The 9,109-nt window shown below is 33.2% G+C and overlaps 1 pseudogene; it reads left to right on the top strand.

Annotated features, from left to right (window-relative positions):
• The first annotated feature begins 7,664 nt into the window (after positions 1-7,664).
• Positions 7,665-7,783, top strand: LOC120588519 (uncharacterized; annotated as a pseudogene).
• The last annotated feature ends 1,326 nt before the right edge of the window (positions 7,784-9,109 follow it).

Genomic DNA, 9,109 nt, shown 5'->3' with positions numbered 1-9,109 from the left:
TTAAATTTCTTGGTAAATTTATTATTTCTGAAATAACTGCAATGACATTTTTCCATTATCAAAGAGGATTAATTTTAGAGTTGAGTGGGAAGAGAGTTTTCAATCTATCCAGATTAACTGATGCACTAATTGAAGTGCCTATTTTCTTTTTATTTAATGTTTCCAATTAGCTCATCTGCTTCCTTTACACTTTTAGGACCAGATATTTATTAGGCAGATTTCTTTTAAAAATTGATCCTACCATATGACCTTGACCCACACTCTCAAATTGAAGTGTTAAGTGTTATGATCTAGTGGGACCATGTGTGTTGTTCTGTTTTTAAGAATAGTGCAAATACCAAACAAACAAAAAAATCAATAATAAACACAAAACAAAGTCTCTGGACCACAACAGCAAATCAGACATGGCATCTGTACTCACCACCTTCACTATTCGATTGATAAATGCGATTTGCTGACTTTCTCAATTACTCTGGTTTCATCACAGTCTGAGAAATGTGTCAAGCTCTCATTTGGATTTTATTATCTTTCTAGTCTTATGCTTGCATGAAATGCCCAAAACTGACATTCAGGAAAAGAATAAGTCAATTAACTACAACCAAAAGGAAAAAAAATCAGTTTCTTTAGAATGACCCTGCAATCAGTATCATACTGCATTACTACCAAAAGCCAAATAGAAATGCACCATTATAATTTAGGGCACTGCAAACCAGCATGCAACCTGTTCTGTTCTTCTAATGTGCAGATCCTATGTATATTTGGCTTTTATTTTATTTTATTAATAAAATCCTCTTTCTGGTCTCAGGTGAACAGAGCTATCTTTCAGTCCATTGTAACAATCTCCTTCCTCTGACCTTATCTGATCACTGCGTCACACATGATATGGTTTTGAAATCAACTTGAACTAAAGGGACAATGCCAAATCTTAAGACTCTAGCCATTTTTGAGTGTTTTAATTATGTCACATTTGCACACAGAGCAAAAATTACAAATTATATCCTTTCTTTCTAGATAGTAAATATTAGGACGTATGAACTGTTTCCACAGCATCCTTAAGGCTGGTGACTGCAGGTTTTGAACTAGCAGCTTAAGAAATGCCCAAGCCTTTTATAAATTAGAATAGAACTTCCTAAATCTGGTCACTAAATACCAGGAGGCAATAAGATAGAGATTAACTCTAGATGTTAATTACTATTTTGTTCATATTTTGTTTGAAAACTTTAGTCAGAAATCCAGGTTTTGCCCTTCAATTTCCATATTCTGCAGTCACCATCAAGATAGTTGTGGATTTGTTTCCAAGTGTAGTCCAGATGTATGTCTGAACATGAACAGTCTAGATGTGCCACCTGTAGATAATAACATATAACATTTGTTTTCACTTCAGTGCAGATTAAACAAAACAAAACAAACAAATAATAATTCTTAAAAACTCCAGAAAAAGAAAAGGTGACCCCTCTTGAATTCTATTTCTTATCCGAGTATTGGTATTTTTGTTGATATGCTCCTTTGGCAGTAATACCTAACAGTAATCTTTTTAATCACCCTGTTCTTCTGGCCAATATCCAACTGGAGCTCTTTACCATTAACCATGGATTAGAATGGAATTTAAAATGGGATCTTCCCCTCTATTACAGCATTCCAGCCTGAAACCGTGAGACTGGGCCAGCTTACACTTGGCCCACGCCATCGCTTTCAGCATAGCTCCTTTCTTACTTCGTCCTTTCTTGCTTGCTTATGTGCTTGGGCTATTTGCACACAATCTATTTCCTGGGCTCTGTAGTAAGATCTTTCAGTGTTGAGATACCTTCAAATGTGTCTCTGTGGTCTTCTCACATCCAAACACAGACATTAATAACATGTATTAATTTTTGACATGTAAATTAATAGAGCTGAAAAATCATCTATATCATAATGTCCTTGGCTTAGGCTAATAGAAAACCTACATTAAATTTTTCTCAGTTAACATTTACCTTGTTTTTCACATTAAATTTTTATCATTTTCTTAAGATCACAAACTCTAAAGTATGTATTTTCTGTAATACAAAATTTTGAAATTAAAATATGTGTAGGATTATATATATATTTTAAAAATTCTTAGAAAACTAAAAAGTTACACTAAATTCTACTTTTCTATTGTTTTCTACACATTTTTAATTTTTTAAAAGTTTTTACAGATAACAGTAAAAAGTCTCATGTCTTTCCCTACAAATTAACAGACCCACTGAAGGCCGAATGGTTAGCGAAGGCCTTACCTATTCAGTGACAACATTAGCCTTTGGATTCAGCCCAATCTTCAGATACAATTCTTCCTGGATATGTTTAATTTGAAAAAAATCATATCTAGAGAGAAATTATTCATAAGAATGTAAAGAATGAAATGACAGGATGTCCAGGAAGAGAATCGTGCTTAATGATTTATATCAAGTTTCCATTAAAATTATATATGAAGCATCATGTTTATGTGCAAGCTTTAGAAGATCCAAATGGTATGATGCGTGTAATAGTGTTGTATTAGGGCACTACTGAAGAAGTGGTCCATAATCCCTTTGTTTTTAATAAATCACAATGATACATGATGTTTACTTCCATGGGCCTTCACATTTTTTGTGGGCTTTGTCATAAATAACATAATATCCTGGTTATGTGTATTTCCTTTAATCATAGTTGTAGTACTCCCTTTCTCTGTCACTGAGAGGAAAAGGTAAGATTCGCTAAAAAAAAGTTGTCTATTGTGTAAAAAAATGTGTGAAAAGAACAGATATAAAGTATAAGTTATGAGAAGAAAGTCTATGACTTTATGCCATATAGGATTTTTAGGAAAGATATCTATTTCACTTTTCATTCAGTTATTAAGTCCTAGGCACTTAATATTTTCAGCATTGCTCTGAGTTTAGAAACTAACATTTCTTGATAAAGGGGAAAATTCTGATTATGCTGATGACACAAACAAAAGTAGTTCCTCTTCTCAAGGAGTTTAGAGTTTAGTAATCTTTAACACAAAAAGTTCTAAGTGCCTAAATCTATACTACATTGTACTAGGTGAGGAACTGGCATAACTGTGACCTAAGGGACAAATCTGGCCTGTCACGTATTTCTGTAAAGTTTTAATGGAATACAGCCATGCCCTTTCATTTACATATTGTCTGTGACAGCTTTTGAACTGTAGCAGCAGAATTGAGTAGCTGTAATAGAAGTCATATGGCTAGTGAAGCCTAAAGTATTTATTAACTAGTCCTCTACAGGAAAAACTTGCTAACCCCTGTACTAGGTGAAATGACAACTTATAGACGATGACTTTATCCACTTAAAGTTGAATTTACTTCCTACACCTTGATGAATTCTTGTAACACGTCACTGTATTTTATCAATGAGGAAACTGAAGGCCAGAGAGGTTAAGTATCTTGACCGAAATCACACCGTCATCAAGAGCCAGACTTAGTATTAAATGTTGGTCTTCTGACCAAAGGTGGCAGTCCAAGGTCTTGTTCATTCTACAGCACTCGTTTGAAACTGGGTTCTGGGATACAACAGAAAGGAAGAGAAGCTTATTTCCTGTCTCTAAGGGGCTTACAATCAAAAGAGTTCAGTAGCTCAAGCACTTCCTAGACTTCAAGACCCTGAGTGTTTCTGTGACATGTAAAAGGAGAGTTGGTAAGTTGTTCCCATCTCATAAAGTAGGAAAGAGAGACTATTTGTTAAACATATTCTTAGAGAGGCTGATAAGAAAACTACTATTTTATCCTCTGAAGTTCTGTTTGTGATACAGTAACACCTGTCTCAAAGTGTATCGTTGAAGACTAATATATATATATTTATATATATATATATATACACACACACATACATATATAATATATGTTATATGCATCTCTGTATCCTCAGCACCTACCAGCATATGATACTCAATAATTTTACTGAATAATAAGGATGTTCTATAGGTCTTTGAGAAAAATTTAACCTTGCAAAACTTCCTCATTTGCTCTAAATTTCTGAGCCTAAAATATTCCTTAGCATTGGATTCATAAGAGTATTGCCTTTGACTTTCAACTGATGCTAACAAAAATGACTAACCAAATAGATTTTTGTGAGCAAAAAATCATGAAAGTTTGAGAGCTTTTAGAATCATTTTTTTGACTTCTCAGATATTAACTCTAGAATGTGAATTTCTTACTAATGAAGAAAGAGCTTGAAGAACACTTTTTAAAAAATATATTAATTTTAGTTAACAAATCAATGATATGCCAAGCCATATTGAAGCCTGAGGCAAAAGGAAAAATCGGTAATGCTGATTCTGTCTTTACCTAACATTTTGACATTTTATTCATCATGGATTTTTACGCCAATTGTTATTTTAAAAATATTACATAAAATATTATTTATGTCGATTACTGACTTTTTTGGCAGCCCCTTAAATTTAGTTTGAAAGGCAAATGCCTTACTCCTCTCACTCTAGTCATGACCCTGCACGAATTCAAATATTCTAAAGATATTTTTCTTTACTGAAAAAATTACATAAAATAAGGCATCAGAGAAAAATTCATTCTGACATTTTTTATGACTTCATTTCTAGCTTTACAGTAAAATAAAAATTTGTAGAAAATTGTTTTTCATGTGATCGTACCTGATAGTTGAGGTATGACATAAAGAAAGAGTAACATGCCTGTAGGAGATAATTACTGGTCAGTGTTTCACCGTGGATGAGATCTAGGAAACAGCTTCAAGTTCTGAGGATTTCTCCTCTTTGTCCTTCTTTCTTCATTTTTAGATGAATTAAATTGCAGTCCTGGTAAGTGCATCTCTCCTGACGTTCCCTTTAGTAGTATATCTCAGAGTTTCTATACTATTAGAATTCTCAGGGTTTCTGTACTATTAGAATTCAGAGGTCTGGAAAGAAGCAAGTCTTTCTGGCCAAAGTCTAAGGCCATATTCTTCTAGTAAATTTCTTGGTCACTAAACTAATTCTATCTCCATTTATCTACCTCCTATACCTTTATTCTCAACTAGATCTGACTATGAGGTGAGAAGAAAGGGTGTTCTTTAATGACCTTACCCCCCAATTTTTTTTCTAAATTTTATTATTTAAGTCTAGTCAAAAAGATCTCTTGGTTTTGTAGACTTATTCTAACTCTAACAACAAACTTTAAAGTTCTCCCATACTTTACCCATAACTTTGATGCCTTTACAAATAAAGAATTTTAACATGAAGGAGTACTTTATTTTAAATTAAAATAAAGTATAAACTGAACAAAACAAAAATATAACTTGTTCACTTTAAATCTTATTTTCATTTTGCACATTAATCCCCCAAAGATGCATAGGTCTGTTCTGTACTTGTCTGATTTTGCATAACATATATTTCCGCTTTTCCATTTCATATTATATCAAATATGTTTTTCTGTGTTTTTATGTAATCATCATAATTATAATAGTAATCATTATGTTATGTGCTTAATTTACAAAATCATATTCTTTTTTAAATATTTCCGATGTGTCATTCTAGTAGGAGACAATTAAAGGAAGTTCTTCATAAATATAGAATATGTTTCAATTTAATTTTTTTCTTCATATAAATTCCGAAAAGTAAGATTACTCAAAGTATGAATATATTTATGATTTTAGTTAGCTATTCAAGCACATTTTTCATATATATATTTTTAGAAATAAAAATTGCACTTCTAAAGATGGGATAGTGATATTGTGGTGGTAATTTGCATTTAAGCTTTCTTCACCAAATTTCAAAACAGTTTGTATATTTTTGTTCTTATTTCACTGACAAACACCAAACAGACTTGAATATTACAGACAAGAAAACTGAGGTGTAAAGCTATGTAAGAAATATGGTTCTATTCATGTGTTACCAAACAGCTGGATTAAAAAAAAAATCAACAGTTAATTATGTTATTCATCTAATACAAACATCTGGATATATAAAGGTAGACAAATGGTTTTTATGAAAATATTGTTTTAATATTTTTAGCTAGATGTTATGATGCCAATTAGAATATCAATTACAAAATAGAGATAAACAATAAGAGATGATCCCTTAATTTAAAGCAACTAAATTTAGAACAAAATTTACTAACACTTAGAAGGGCATGAAAACAACAATTTCTTTTTTATTATTTTAGGAAGACTAGGCTGTAAAGTAGAACATAAGTAGTATGAGATAATATTTTCTAACAGCTACTAAAATTATTCTGGAAAACTTTTTCTTATTTATTGCATTTTACTAAGACATGATTTGTTGGTTTAAAATCTATGAATTGAGTTTAGTTATTTCAGTGGATTGAATGTTTGTGTCCTCTCAAATTTATATGTTAAAACCCTACCCCCCAATGTGATGATGGTATTAGGAGATGGGGCCTTTGGGAAGTAATTAAGTTTAGATGAGATCATGAGAGTAGAACCCCCAGGATAGGATTAGTGTCCTTTTTAGCAGAGGAAGAGACCAGAGCTCACACTCTCTCCACCATATAAGGATATAATAAAAAAACAGTTGTCTACAAGCCAAGAAGAAGGCCCTCACTAAGAAGTTGACCATGAGCCACCCAGTCTATAACAATCGGCCTGATTGTGGGGACTGACTTATTTTATCTACTTAATTTTAAAGTTCTAATCTATACCGTAAGAACTGAGTAGAACTTGCAATATAAAGACTGAGAACCAATTTCCCTAAATAATGATATACTAATTTAAAAAATGATATGGGAATTTAATTATACAGGTAATTATTTAGCTTTTATGTTTCCAATTAGCAATGTCTTTCACACTGATTGCTTTTTGTAGATGAGCCCAAAATGGTGCCAGATGAAATCTGATGGTTTCCATGGATTTTCACACTAGAAATCTTTAAGAATAAATTCAAAACAAAGAACAGAAAACGCTGATCACTTGCAAGTAATTGAGAGTCTTTTTAAGCAAACACTGCATATTCCAGGTAATCATTATAAATGTGCGTATATACACATATACATTATACATACGTGTTGCATATGGTTGGATATCAATAATACACACACAATAATACCACACACACACTATCAATACTGACAATAATAATAATAATACACACATACAAGTGCCGGAGCTGACTATGACATCAATACATCTTTCTAGTTTTGTCTTAGGTCCAGTTACAGATACATATGACAGTTAATCAGTCTTATAATGATCCCTATTGTCACTCAGGTTAATTGTGGCAGTTCTTAAATTTGATGATAGTATGTTTACATGATCATAATATACTTTGTTCCACAATTATAAAAGTAATTTGAAAGTTATATGAGAGTAAAATAAACTAGGAATAAAATTACAGGTGAATCAGTTTTTTGAATTAATTTTATATAGCAGATAAATTATTTAATGGGAACTTGAATTAGAAATGGGTATATCACTTGCAGAAAGGCTCATTTTTTTTTCCTCTAAAGAGAAGTTTTTTTATTTATATAAAATATTTTGTGATTTGTAAAAATTTTATTTGACATAATTTTTCAGGAATATATTACTTGCCTTCTGTATTGGTCTGTCTGGTCAAGAAAATCTTGATATTTCAAACAGAAAAATATAACAAGGAATTGGATACAAAAATGTTAGAATGGTTGGAGGACCTAAGGGAGGAAGTGAAGTAACCCAAATTATTAGTAACTGTACAAAGCTACTATCACGTCAACGGCCATGCCACCTTGAACAAACCTGATCCCATCTGATCTTGGAAGCCAAGCAGGGTCGGGCCTGATTAGTACTTAGATGGGACACCATCTAGGAGGACTGGGTGCTGTAGGTGTAAAAAGTAAAAATAAAAAAATAAAATAAATAAAAGAATGTTGCTTTAAAAACAAACAAACAAACAAAGCTGCTATCACTCCTAGGATAGAGGAGAGAAAATCACCCAGATCGCGATCACAGTGTAGCTGAGGCTGCTGCAGCGGCTGCCACTGAAACCAACTGAAGGAAATCAGGAGCTCATACCACAACTAACATTGCAAAATCTCTATTGTTGTAGCTGCTGAATCTAGAGCCCCAAATCATTGCACTTAAGGGGCACTGAAGCACCTACTGCCTCCGCCACCTGAGCCTACAACAAAAACCTGAGCCCTTACTCCTATAGAGGAGCCTGAACCTTTGCTGTTACTTCTGCCACTGCCAGAGGTACAGCCTAAAAAAGAAGAGCAAAAGAAAAATACCTTCTTTCTTTTTACTTTATAACTTCCTACTATCTTCCACACCAGAACATAATAGGAAGCCAGCTGGCAAGGGGATGGGGGTTTCTGGGAAATATAGGTTCCAGACTTTTAGCCCTCACAGCACAGAACAGAGTACAGACCCTGGAAATGGACAAAGATAAAAACAGATAATGATGTCACAACTCTATACAGTGTACAACTGGTAAATTTTTTCTTTTTCAATTTATACTTGGAAGATGTAAAAGTTAAAATAATAATTATACTTGTAATATTATTTATCATTAACAAATAATTATTTGATTCTTTTGCTTTGAACATAATTTAATATGAAATCTTGACTATAGACATACACGCTAATAACATGTGATTAGAAAGTAGGTAAAATTCTCCCTACTTCAGAGAGACAAGATGATTTCCTAATCATCAGGGAACACAGATCCCAATCTGTGCTGACTGTCTCAGCTCATCCTCATTCAGGGGCAGCTAATGTAGTCTCAGGCTCTGCTCTGACCACTTGCAATACTAATGCTGACTACCAAGAGGTGGACAACCAACTCTGGTGGTCTCAGGGCTACCCTCACGTCTGACCAACTGATTGCAAATTTTGGGTTCCCACTACCCCTCAGTTTTGATGATTATCTTGAACAATTCACAGAACTCAGAAAAGTACTATAGTTATGATAATAGTTTTGTTAGAGCAAAAAAAAAAAAAAAAAAGATACAAATCAGTGCCTGACAAAAGAAGAGATACAGAGGGTGAGCTTCCAACATGAAGCTTCCAGCGTCATCTCCCTGTGGAGTCAGGATGCATCATTCTCCCAACACCTCAATGTATAACATGCATAGACTATTGTCAGCAGGGAAGCTCCCTCAAGCTTTGGTGTTCAGAGTTCTATTGGGATAATCGATTGAATCATTGGCTGTGT

The sequence above is a fragment of the Pteropus medius genome, unplaced genomic scaffold (genome assembly GCF_902729225.1).
Source record: "Pteropus medius unplaced genomic scaffold, Ma_sr-lr_union100, whole genome shotgun sequence".
In the NCBI taxonomy this organism is placed as follows: domain Eukaryota; kingdom Metazoa; phylum Chordata; class Mammalia; order Chiroptera; family Pteropodidae; genus Pteropus; species Pteropus medius.
This window is presented reverse-complemented; position numbering and strand designations above follow the sequence as displayed.